The following is a 14804-nucleotide window of genomic DNA, read 5'->3' as shown; positions in this document are numbered from 1 at the left end:
GAGACCAAAAGGAACTTCTGATAATGTTTTATAAGCTAGGAGTGTAATGGTCTACAGACTGACTGCCTAGTACTTCTCCTTGCCATCATTACCAGATTAACATGTTGTTTTATTTGTTTTAATAAAGTTCCACTTAAAATGAGTGTTGCTGGGGTCTCCACTTCTTATCAATTCTGGTGTCACTTTTATTGGCAACCATAAAACATTACATTAGGAGGCAAAGTAACCAACAATTAATTCAGTAACTCAAAACCTGGGCAGAGGTGTGCAGTTTTTCCCTCAGTAACATAAAAGCCTTTAATGGGCCAGGGAAAATGGTTAAAGCATTATATCAATCACATTGCGTATTATACACAGCCCGCTGTAGTACACAGTGCTTTGATCCACAAATCAATAACTCTTCTCCTTCCAGGACTAAAAGTGAACTACATAGTACTGTCAGTGCAAAAGTGATAGATCTTTCCTAGCTTAGGTCAACATAGTAATGCTTACAAAGTAAAAGAAAGAGAGAACGATAAGGGAGTACTAAATACTGCTGACACTATATTTGGTCAACATCTGTTTAGTCAACAAAATTGGATTGAGTAAGCAGATGATCAACAGGTATATAATACTGCATAATTCATGGGGCAGGGGAATATGCCTCTTCTCCAGAATTGTGTAAACTCAGAGTTAGTATATATAATTAGCAGAAGGCATGGGTGTGTGTGGGGGGGATGCCTTCCCTGCAAAAAAAGAGGGTCCCTGCAGAAAAAGAGGGATTTTATTTTGCTCTTTAAAGCTTAAATTTGCATGCTGACAGGATAATGTAAAGTGCATGCATAAAGCTTCATAAGTGTTTGAATTGTTAACATTGTGTGATCAACAATGTAAGCACATACATGCAAGCAGACACAGACACGCGCACACCAGCGTAAGCAAACAAACATAGACATAGACACACAAACACACACCACACACACACACACACACACACACACACACACACACACACACACACACACACACACACACACACACACACACACACACACACACACACACACACACAGACATGCACACATTCACACACAAACACACACAGTGATAAAAAAAGAAACCACAATAGTACATGTACTGTCCTATGGAGATTAACTTTCAGTCATTAAAATAAAATCTGAGTGTCTGGTCATTAACAGGAAATGTCTATTACAGATAATTTGTAATTCTACAAATGTGACACGATTCCATATCAGGACTAAATGTCTCACTGATATAGCAGAACAAACTAATAGACAAATTTAGTAAACAAAGGTCAACTTATACTTGATTCCAGATACAGTGGAACATAGTAAACATAATCCTTAATGAACAAATGAACATTGTTCCTAATTAGTTAAACAAAATCAATGTGGCTGACCAAGTAACACTTAGTAAATAGTTCTGCATAGAAACACAGAGCAATTAAATTCAGACATACACAAATTAGTAATGTTTGAGAAGTGATAAAGTCTGCACAAAAATGGAAGATTACACTAAGATAGCAGATCATACACACACACACACACACACACACACACACACATATATATATATATATATATATATATATATATATATATATATATATATATATATATAAAACCAACCTCTTACTGCAGGACATCTGCGAAAAGCCAGAGAAAGTGGGGGGATAAAGGGCAAACAATAGTGACATCTTTGAAATATGGCTGTCATATGCATAGAAGTCTGCTAGAGTGGCATAGTTTGCTTTAAAATACAATTACAGATAGACTCCAGGTCTGAAACACAAATGAATGTCATTATGTACTGATGTCAATGCTCACATCATCCCAGTGATTTTTGAGAAACCCACAACTTTTATGGGCAACAGACAAAACATATGAGCCACGCATCTGGACAGTGTCTAGACATCTGAACAGTGGAGAGGTATAACTGTAGTCATGTAACAGAATGGAAAAACCCATTACAGCTGCCAACCATGTCACCCAGTACCTTTTGAACCAAACTAAGACCAACATGACACTACCCCAAATCAGCTCTGAGCAATTACCCATGTATATCCAAATATATCATGCACCACAGGGATAGAAATGTAGGGAAAAGCAGATAGTGGTGCAAAAATGTCCACACACAACCATTTGCACCACAGTCACAGCAATATACCAGTACCCCAAATGAACTCTAGAGTAGAATGACTGTTTGAACAAATATCCTGATTGCCAGTCACACACTGCACCGACATATACTGGCCCAACTCACAGTGTACTGGGAATCCTGAGGTGTTACACGGCATTTCTCAGTCTGCCCATACAAACATATACACCTGATAGACCACCAGCAGCTGTAGCAGCATGCACAGTCAGATAGAAAAAGGGTCTATGACACTCACATCTGCTACTCTCCCTACTTAGCCCAAGAAACATCTACACACAACACTGCTACACAATCTTGGCAGTCTGCTCACAATGGCCAGACATACATAACTCTCATATGTACAGAGCTCCACAGAATATCCAGGGTGTGAGACCATATTCATGGCCACTGCCTCATACCACTTCCAGGAGTCTGCTAAGTCAATGGGATGATACCTGGAGTGCAGTCACTAAATAATGATATCACATACCTCTGAACCACTTATTGCAAAACATCTGGACTAAGCATGACATACGTGGGGGACAGCGGGCTGGAAAGAGGGACATATCTCACATAATGGTGCTACAAAATGAAACAGTTGCCGGTGTCACAGGCTTTGTTGTAACATAACATTCCTGAAGGATATGATGTCTGAAACACCAACGGATGTCAACAGTTACTGACTACAATTCTCACATTATCCTACTGATTCCACAAAAACAGACATTGTGTGAGGAATAGACCAAACATAACAGACAAACCTCTGGGCAGTCTGTGGACATCAGGACAGTTGAGAGGTATGTCAGAGACATATCACTGCCAGACATCAAGTCACGCAGAAAATGCATGTCCAGATGAACCCTGTTAATCTAGCAACCCTCTATTTGTATAACAGCACTACTGACTTATAATCTGTACCCAATTCTGGAGCTTTGTCCTCCATGTTGTTGGGCTGTCTCCACATGCCTGTCCTGAAAGGTATTCCCACCTACTGTCTGTGAAGCTGGAGCCACCACACCTCCATAATGTCCTCCACACAGGCAAGGAAAATGGGCAAAACCCACATGAAGGACATAATTATATCACTGTGTTGCTATGGCATTGGCTAATGGAAAGACAACACATTTGCTCTGGATGCAAGTAGCAAGTAGGGACACTGATTGGCACACAGGCCATCACCTGCTCGTGAGCAGTACATACAAAAGGCAAGCTGCTGTCTATGCAATACAGGTCTCAACTCATCTACACAAAGACAGACTGTGACTACACAAACCTAACCATTTGCATTGTTGAGAGGGATCTCTTGAGCACTATAACAGGTATGTCAATCATGTAAGCTTGTAATGGAATCCAGTGGGGGATGCAATGATGTCAAATGGGACATTAAACACTAGACCACAACAAGACCTACTGGACTAGCATGCTGCTGTCTGGCACCTATGGCCATTCCCGCTTGCCCTGTCTGCACTGAGATGGAGCACATCTCTGGCCCCTAAGTCACCCCAGTAAAGGTTAGCTCATGTATGACTACTATTGGAGTGTTTGTTGTCCAATACTGAGTGTGTCACTGCTAGGCCACCTACATTGGGTGTTGTAATTATCCATATGTCACCTGTGAATGCTACTCTGATACATATGCTTGTCTTACAAATGTAAGAGATGCATATAGGATATGTGCATATTACACAACAGGTGCAGATGTTTGTGTTGAACTGTATGTAATATACTGGGCCCATACCTGAAAACTGTCCAGAGTTTTGCAGACTGACCACATGTCTGCCTTATATTTGTAGTCAATGCCTCAGACAGTAGTGTATTGTCTGGCACATCACTAGCAATCCATTAAAGACTGAAGTAATAAAATATTAGCATACATTTGATTGTCAGATGTCATATCCTGCAGACTAGACCTGCAAATACCATCTTTGCTGGCAACTAAGTGTGTTTCAGCTAGATTCATAAAGTGACACTATTTACTGGCCTTTGCTCACCACTGATGTGTGCCTTTGTGCAGATGTCTTGCTCTAACAGGAGCTACTGTAGGTGTCTTACCCTGAAACCCATGTCAATTCAAGTGTACCTTGTCCTGTAGGATGCCAACATTTGTGCAGTCACTGACACCTGCTTTGTAGCTGTGGAGAGCACACCAACCTTGCCATGTCACTCATTCCATCATATGTTTAGACCCCAAATGGAGGCCTGTAAAGCCACAGGAGTTGGAGTGTTGAACATTAGCATAAACATGCACACCTGCAGGCTGGCCAAACAGTGCAACTCCCGGGTGACATCCCGAGTGCAGTTAACAGTTGACAAAACACCTACTCAAATCATAGTTAGCTAAAGGCTTCCAACTATGACTGTGGACACCCACCATACCTATTGGGACCAGCTGAAATCGGTTAGGATTCAATTGTCAGTCCTGCTCCTGGGTGACTTCAAATACCCAACCATAGTGTGTATGACCTACGCCACCTGAACATGAACACACATAGATTCCGCAGCTTTGTCAATGGCAATGCAGTGGATCAGCCGGTCAATGTCACTCCTCTGACAGGTGGAAATATCCTATATCTGGTCCTAACCAACATGAGTAGCCACTGTAGAACTCCTGCAGTGTCATCCTCCTTGGTAATATCTGACCACATAGCCATCACTGTTCAGGTCATCATCTCCTCTTTCCCTCCCCCTTTACAGTGTCAAACAGAATGAACTGTACACAAATGAATATAAATCTCCTCAGAGCAGGTAGAAGTAGCTGTACAGCCAATGTCCCATTTGTTGGAACTAGCAGCAGTGTCCAGGCCCACACCACAATACTATGTGGGTTCTTACATAGCTATATGGACTCAGCAATACCTGATAGGACAACATCATCTCCCTCAACTTAGGGTAAACACTTGTGGTGGACAGCAGCAATACGCAAATACCATAATAGGTGAAAACAATTGCTGGAGGGGCCAAGAAGGAACAGGTGCCTCACTGGAAGCAATGTCACCTTGGTCTGCACAAGCAAATAAGGTCACAGGTGATGTACCCTAAGGCTATCTTTGAGTGCAAATTGGACACATCCACCAAGGCCAATTACTAGGCCTTCCACACATGTGTCTGCAATTCCAGATGCAACACACAAATCTGCTCTGTAGTGGTGGTCAGTAACACCACATACACATATGGCATAGATATAGGCAACCAGGTGCAGACAGGTGAAATGTAAACATAACCGCCCTGTCCCCCATTGGTACATATATATATATATATATATGTGTGTGTGTGTGTGTGTATATACATATATACATAACATGTAGTGCAGTCATATTTCAAAACCATACCTCTCAACCTCTTAGTGCAAGACATCTGGGCAAAGGCTGTCAAAATGGGGGCACAACGGGCCACGACTAGGGATGGATTTTAAATACTGCTATTATAAACATAGAGAGTTGCTAGAGTAACAGGGTTTGTTTCAGCATACATTTTCTGAAGAATATGAGGTCTGAAACTGAAATGTATGTCTTGATTTACTGACAGAAATCCTCAGATCATCACAGTAATTTACCAGACAAATATAAATAATTCGTGGAACAGACCAAAAACATGACCAATAAATCTTGACATTCAGAAACAATCCAGCCAGTTGACAGGTATGCTCAGAACCCCTTAGTGCAACAAATCTGGACCAAGCCTGACAATGTGGGGGGAGAAAGCCATGAGAATAGGGACATATCTGAAATACTTGAGTAGATAAGCTAAGACAGTTGCTGCAGTAACACCATCTGTCCTAATATATATTGACTGACATAGCACAAGAAGTGCAAGACTCAGTTGCTTCTCGTTAGTCAGTGACTTAAATCCTCACATCATTCCACTGATTTGTCAGAAATACACAACACTTATGGGGACCAGACCAAAGATATGAGCCAGACAACTGGACATCCGACGAATATCTGGACATAACATGACATTAGGGAAACTACACTGAGCAGTTAAGCATGTCACCAATTACTGTCTAAACTTCAGTCAGACTGACACAACACTACCCCAAATCAGCTATGGGGAATTACACATGCATTTGCAAATATATTAGGCACTAAAGGGATGTAAGAGTAGTGAGAAACAGACACCGGTGTGAAAGTGCATACCCACAACCAGTTTTGCCACAGTCACAGTGACATACTGGCCAAATGAACAGTAGAGTATAATAACTGTGTGAACATAAATATCATGTTTGACACTCACACACTACCCCTACATATACTGCCCCAAGTCACAGTGTAGTAGGAATCCTGAAGTTGTACGGGACATGTCTCAGTCTGCCCCTACAAACATATACAGCCTATAGACCACCAGAAACTGGAGCAGCATGCACAGTCTGATAGAAAAGGAGCCATGACACTTACATCTACCCCCTCCCTACACAGCCCAACTAACATTTACACACTACACCGCTACACAATCCTGTCAGTCTATTAACAATTGCCATACATACACAGACCTCTCAACTGTACAGATTCCCACAGAATGTCCAGGCTTTGTCCTCATATATATGACCTTTTCCTCATAACATGTCTAGCATTCTGCTGCATTCTGCATTCTGGGATGATATCAGGAATGAAGGCACCAAATAATGATATACCATAACTATCAACCTCTTATTGCATGACAAAGCCTGACATAATTGGGGGACAGAGGCCAAAGAACAGGGGCATATTTGTAATATTGCTGTTATAAACTGAAAAAAGTTGCTGGTGTTACAGGGTTTGTTGTAACATGTCTTTTCTGAGGGATATGAAGTCAGTAACACAAATGTATGATAGCATTTACTGACTGCAATCCCCAGAGTATGCTACTGATTTGCCAAGGACAAAAACTGTCTGAGGAGCAGATCAAACATAAGAGTCAAACCTCTGGTCATTCTGCAGATATCCCTACAGTTGAGAGTTATGTCAACCACATAACACTGTCAGAGTTAAAATCACACAGAAAATCCATGTCCACACAAACCCTGTTAAACTAGCATTAATCCAACTGCATAGCAGCAATACTTACATTCTGTCCCCAAGTCTGGAACCTTCTTTCCCATTTTGTTGGGCTGTCTCCACATTTTATGTTGTAAGAGGTATTTCCAACTACCCTCCGTGATGCTGTTGTCCACACACCTACATGATGTCTATTTCACACGCAAGGAAAAGGGGCAATGCCCACATGAAGTAATGAATTATAAGAGTGTGTGGCCATGACATTGGCTATAGGAATAACAACACAGCAATTCTGCATGTGATTAGCAAGTAGGGGACACTGATTGGTGCACAGGCCATCACCTGCTCATGAGCATTAACTACAAAAGGTAAGCTGCTGCCTATGCAAAACAGGTCTATACCTCTGCATGTGTAGAGAGAGAGAGAGAGAGACAGAGAGACAGAGAGACAGAGATGGAGACAGAAACAGAAACGAACAATACTTGGGGAAAAAAAAGTATGTCAAACAAGTAAGCATGTAGTGGAATGCAGTAGGGGATAAATAATAATGGGAAGTAGGATGTTAAACAAATATTTCTCAGCAAGACTTGCTGTACTGATATATTGCTGATCAGCACCTAAGGCCATAGAATCTGGGTCTGTCTGCTGTAACATACATCACAGATCAGGCCCCTGAGTCACCCCCGGAAAGGACGGCTCACATATGACTACTACTGGAGTGTCTGTTGAACAATACTGACTGTGACACTGCTAGTCCAGCTACTGGGATGTCGTAAATATCCATATGTTACTTATGAATACAACTATGATACACATGTTTGTTTCACAAATCTAAGAGACCTGTACAGTGTATGTGCATAGTAAACTACTGTCACAGACATGTCTGTTGAACTGCTTGTGATATACTGAGCTCATACCATTCAACTGTCCAGTGTTATGCACACTGACTATATGTGTGACTCATATTTGTAGTAATTTACTCATAGAGTTGCATTATGTCTGGCAAATCATTGACAAATCTGTGAAGACTGACATTAGAACATAACAGCATACATATGAGTGTTGGACATCCTCCAGGGTATTTCTGTGAATACAAAGCTTACTGTGCTATCAACTGACTTAAGTGTGTTACAGCAATATTAATAAAGTGTCACTAATCTTGGGCTATTGCCCCCCATTTATGTGTGTTGTCCTCCAGATGTCCTACTCTAACAGGTTGAGAGGTATGACTGAGCAGCAAGAGTGTAAATACAGTGCACCATACTGACATAGAACAGAAATGTATATCAGGTATTACCTGTGCACATGTATGCATGATTAGGTGTAGCTGGAAGCCTCAAAACAACAGGCATGAGATGCAAATGTCAGGTAAATAAGCTGTACATGTTGTACACCTGTGTAATCTTAGTTTCTCTGCATGCAACAAACATAAATGTCTACAGCTACTGGTTGCTGCATTACCCTGACACAGGCATGGGTACTAGAATAAGCATGATTATCAGTTTGAAAACGAAGAGGTGTCCAACTGTGTTATGACCTTCTCTCCATGCCTACTACAAACAGATATATGAGCACCTACATAGCTGTATGGACTCAACAATACTTGACTCATAAAACCTGCCTCCACCAAAGTAGAGTAATCCCCTTTGCTGGACAGCAGCAATACATAGGCCACATAATTGGTCGCTATATTGGCTGTACAGGGCCAAGTAGGGGCAGGCACCAACTTAGAAGCAAGTCAACCTGTGTCTGAATAAGCATATAAGGTCACAGGTGAGTTACTCCAAGGCTAACTATGAGTACAAATTGGACACATCCACCAAGGCCAATCACAGACTGTCTTCACATATGTCATCAATCACAGAGGCAACAACCCAACCCATGATATACTGGTGGTCAATCACACCACATACACACACACAGCATAGCTATAGCCAACATGCTGAAGACAGGTTAAGGGAAAACATCACCCTCCTGTCCCACCATCAGTATAGGTGTATATGCACAGCACCTGTACCCCTCCCCTCATCATTAGGGAGCAGGTTCATGATGCCTAATCAAATGCAACAAAAGTAAGTCTCCATGGGACCTGATAACATCCTTGTCTGCATCCTACATGAACTCAAGAATATGCGCCCAGCTCCATTACACACTGTACGCAAGTAAAGCCTGAGCACCATTGACATCCCATCTGCAAGGATGATGGCCACTGTCATCCCTCTACACAAACCTGAATGATGAATGGTGGATTATGCAATTTACTGGCCCTCATTGGGGAGAACATGACACATCAGGATAAGGAGTGCAAGACAATCTCATACTGTGCTAATAGATGACAAGGGTATGATGAGGTCGTAAGTGGTGGCTGATGCTAGTCAATGTTGATGTGCAAGTTATGTAAATAACGTTGACCAGTGTATGGGGTCCTGTGATGTGTTTCCTTGTTTATGTCTTCCAGGTGAAATGTAGCGTGCATGACACCCAGCATACACTGCAGCTGAAACTGCGGTCATTATCGATATGATAATCCAGAACCATGGGGTGATGTTTGGCCATAGCTAGCTGAATCTGTAGCAGTGGACCACCCTGTGGGATGAACTTATCCACAGAGTAAACAACATGGGCCACCATGGATACACATACAATCAAGTTAGGCAACGGGTGACTGACCTGATACTCCATACCCAGCAATGGGCTGCTGCCGTGGCCAGGGACTGTACCACCACAGGGGGGGGCTCCTGCTATGCAGGCCCCATTTACACCAACGGAGGAGCTCCTTGCCAACCTTGTGGCAGCCACCATATGCCAGCAAAGTCAACACACACAAGTCATGGAGGTGGGTGGCACCCAGACAACAGGCAAAGAGCATCCAGGTAAGGCACCAGTCCACATCAATTAAATACTGTAGCAGTCATACTGGCTTCCATAGAGTATCGAGATGAATATGGCAGGTCAAACTGCATTTGTGGGTGGGGTTTTGTAATGCACACAAGTGCACATCTATGGTGAAGGACAGCAAATTGTGTAGTATCAGAGCTTGTACTGTACATGTGCAGAAAAGTAGCATTCATCTTGTACCAATGCCACATGTGAGTCTGCTGACAATACCTCTCCCCCACAACTACATAGGTATCTCTGGGCTGGATGTGGGACTGCAGCCTGAAGCTGATGAGTATGGTATTGTCCTGTTGTGGCTCACCAATATCCCAGGCATGTTAAGGTCATGCATTTTACCATGCACACAACTGTTACTCTTAGCCATATTGCGATATGTGCATGTTCACTTGCGGTGGGGTTAACTGCATTGCATCACAGTGGTCATCACAGGGGTCTATTTGCAGGAGATGTAACATATCTGTAGCATACCTCACAACCTATCAGTGCAAGAAATCTGGACAAAGACTGACAAAATGGTTGGACAAAGGGCCAAAACTAGGGACATATTTTAAAAGTACTATTATACAGCGCATATAAAAAGTGTACACACCCCTGTTAAAATAAATGCCAGGTATTTGTGATATACAAAAATGAGACCACAATAAAACATTTCACAACTCTTCCCACCTTTAATGTGACCTATAACCTGTACAATTCAACTAAAAAGCAAACAAATCTGTTAGGTAAACAAGTATGAAAAAAAAATGCACAATGAGCTAGATGCATAAGTGTGCACAGCTTGAAGCTAATAATTTGTTGAATCAGCTTTTGATTTAATTACAGCTTTACATTTTCTTGGGTACACACCTGTCATCAATTACAGAGACTCTTTGATTAACAACAAATAACAGTCAGCTGTCCTACTAGGCTTTTCCTGGCATTTACTCAGTTGCCTGCTACAGCAACAGCCATGGTTTGCAGAGAGCTTACAACACATCAAAGGAATCTCATTGTTGAAAGGTATCAGCCCGGAGAAGGGTACAAAAACATTTCCACAGCATTGCATATATCATGGAACATGGGGAAGACAGACATCAAAAGGTGGAGACAATATGGGACAACAGTGACATTGCAAAAAAGCAAAAGTCACTCCAAATTTGATACAAAGACAAGACCAAAACTGGTCAAGGAGGCTGCCAGGAGACCTACAGCAACATTAAAGGAGTTGCAGGAATCTCTGGCAAGCACTGGGTGTGTACTACATGTGACAACAATTTCCCGTATTCTCCATATGTCTTGCCTATGGGGTAGGGTTGGAAGATGGAAGCCTTTTCTCACACAGAACAATATCCAGGCCTGGCTTAATTCTGAAAAACAATACATCACGTCTCCCAAAAGCATGTGGGAAAATGTGTTATAGTCTAATGAGACCAAAGTTGAACTTTCTGGCCACAATTCCGAAAGGTTTGTTTGGCGCAATAACAACACTGTGCATAACCAAAAGAACAGCATCCCCATGGTGAAGCATGGTGATGGCAGTGTCCTGCTTTGGGGTTGCTGTTCATAAGCTGGAACTGGAGCTTTAGCCAATGTGGAGGGGTTTACGAACAGTTCCAAATACCAGTCCCTTTTGGCCCAAAATCTTCAGGTGTCTGCTAGATAGCTGGAGATGGAGAGAATTTCACCTTTCCACACGACAATGACCCAAACCATACATCCAAATCAACAAAAGAATGGCTTCACCAGAAGACATTCAACATTTTGGAATGGCCCAGCCAGAACCCACACCTACATCCAATAGAAAAATCTGTGGGGTGACCTGAAGAGGGTTGTACGCAACAGATGCCCTAGCAATCTGACAGAGTTGGAGGGCTTTTTCAAGGAAGAGTGGGCAAATATTGCCAAGTCAAGATGTGCCAAGCTGGTAGACTCCTTCCTAACAGGACTGAATGCTGTAATTAATTCAAAAGCTGCTTTAACAAAGTATTAGTTTAAGGGTATGCGCACTCATGCAACCACTCTATTGTATGTATTTCATTTACTATATGTTACCCCTAAAAGGATGTGTATGTTCTTCAATTGGATTGCACAGGTTATAGGTCACATTAAAGGTGTGAAAAGTTATGACATGATTTCTGTGGTCTCATGTTATATATCACAAATACCTGGCATGTTAACAGGGGTGAGTACACTTATTATATCTACTGACAGCTTAGAAAGTTGTTAGAGTAACTGGATTTGTTTTAACATATATTTACTATAGGTCTTGAAGTCTGCAACTCAAATGATGCCATTAACTAGTGACGTCAAACCTCAGATCATCCCAGTAATGTGTGAAATAGACACAGGATTTATGAAGAACAGACCAAACATATGAGCCACACATCTAGACATTCAGCGAAACTCTGTGCTATACAGGTGAACAGCAATAATGTGTACATGGGTGCAGTGTGTGCTAGGTGAACGCCCATCACCCACTAACACTACTCACGTATCCCAGAGGTATATATTAGTAGTAAAATAAGTGGAAAGGGCTGCACTGCATGATGTTGATGGCCTGTCCAGAGTGTGTATGCTGTGGTCTGACTGTGTGTCATGAATGTCACGAGTTGGCTATTGTGAGTTCTGTGTAATGCCTTTCTGACACCTCACCTGTATGTGTCTGTGTGTGTGTGTCCATGTGTGCATGTGTGCATGTGAGCGCGTGTGTGTGTGTGTGTGTGTGTGTGTGTGTGTGTGCCCGTGCACGTGCGCACGTGTGGGTGGGTGTGTGCACGTGCGTATGTGTGTATACCAGCAAACCTCATAGTGTAGGCATTACTCTACATATGTTGTCTTCCCCTCACAGGTGGACATGGTGGTCATGGTCCCTCCCACTCAGAATCTGATGTCAGTGTCTCTGCAGACTCTGACAATGATGGTGGTCCTACTGAGGCACAGGTGGGGTTGTCAGGGGCTGAATCTGTGCCATCGGTTGGAATCCCACAGTCATCCATAATGTCCTCACACACAGTCACAATGCCCATGCATACCCCTTCCCCAGCAGTGACAGATAATGGACAGTTGGTGGGTGTTGGCATGGAACAGGCCAGTGTGGTGACTATGGCAAGAGTGAGTGTAGACACTAGTCATAGCCAAAGTGCAGTCGAGGTCCTGCATAGCTGAATGGACAGGGGTGCTCAAAGGTGGACCACTGCCCATCAAGCAGCTGTTGCAAGTGTCACAGCAGGTGTCACCAGACACATGTTTTTGGCTGTCATGGGTGCACAGGCATGTAGTGAATGCAACACCAGACAAATACTCAGGGTCTTGGATGCAACTCTTCCTGGCTTACGTGATGACATACGTGAGCTTGTTGAGGCAACACGTCAAAATACTGAGGTCATAAATAGACGGTGGGGTGAGACTTTGGCAATCCTCGACCATGGAATGTATGTGCTGCAGTGAGGCTGGGAGATGGGTGTCAGTGATGTGAATGTAGGTCAGTACCAACATCAGCTGAGAGTCTACATGACCATGCATCTTCACACTCCCATACTGGTAGTACCACCAGCACTACTGAAGGGCAGGTGCTATCTACACCACTACAGAGCAGGCCATGGGCACATGGTCCTCACTGGTCTCATCAGGGACACAGATCCAGCAGTCAGCAGTCGCCATCTGGGAGTAGTACAGCATCTGGCCTTGGGCCTGGTGGTGCTAGTGAGACCCCTGGCAGAACCAGTTCATGTGTCCATGGCCAGAGACGGTGAACTGTACATTCTACCATGTACAGTTAACAGCTGTCCAACATAACCCTGTGTAGGGCAGCCACATGGTGTGCTGTGTGCATACAAACATGTACACATCACCATCACAGCCAGGTCACCTCCAGACACACACACACACACCACCTCTGCATGGCCCATTCATAGAACACCCCTCCAAACACACACAGATGATGTCAACCATATGGCACAGCCTAGGCCTCTGGCAAACCCACACAACATCCTGTGCATATAATGATACCTGTGCCACATCCCTGTCATCCATGCCACCGATGCAGGGACATGTTAATATGGTCCTGATATGCAGGATGAATTCAGAACAGTTTAGCTATGTAATGCAGTGTAAGGTGCTATCAGCTGGCATTTGCAATGGGTACACTTCAGAGTGTTTGTACCTTTTCAGCCATGATGCATTATTGGTGTTTGTAACACTGAATGAATGTAGTCTCACATGCTGTATTCTGTTTGTGTTCTAGGTGTCTGTATATCAGCAGGATGTGCCCCTGCAGACATTGCCAATGAGGGGTATGGAAGAGTGGCAACTCATCGACCGTGTCATAGCCGAGGTACAGCTGTATATGTAATCATTTATCAGGTCTGCGTAATAGTTACTGCATGTACCACAGAGCTTTTAGGGCTGAGGGGTGTATACAGGTAAGTCTATGGTGGTTGACATCAGCAGCTCTTGTAAAGTGGACAATGGTAAGTGTAGTGGGTGGAACACATCTCAGATTGGTAAAACCCACACCCCCCAGAGGATATTGTGTCAACCAAACACACAGAGAATACTGTTCCCACACACACACACACACACACACACACACACACACACACACACACACACACACACACACACACACACACACACACACACACACACACACACACACACACAGGATCAAAGTTGCCAGTGTTGGGTTGGAACCCTTACATATCTAGTTAGTGGTACTAAAGTGTTATGCGTTTATCTCAGGTGGCATGGAACTAATAGTGTGATGACTGTTCCAACATACCTTTAAAGTGAATAACATCAAGTGCCCTTGTGAGGTAT

Source organism: Protopterus annectens, chromosome 3.part1 (assembly GCF_019279795.1).
Source record: "Protopterus annectens isolate FY-2018-M chromosome 3.part1, PAN1.0, whole genome shotgun sequence".
In the NCBI taxonomy this organism is placed as follows: Eukaryota; Metazoa; Chordata; order Ceratodontiformes; family Protopteridae; genus Protopterus; species Protopterus annectens.
This window is presented reverse-complemented; position numbering follows the sequence as displayed.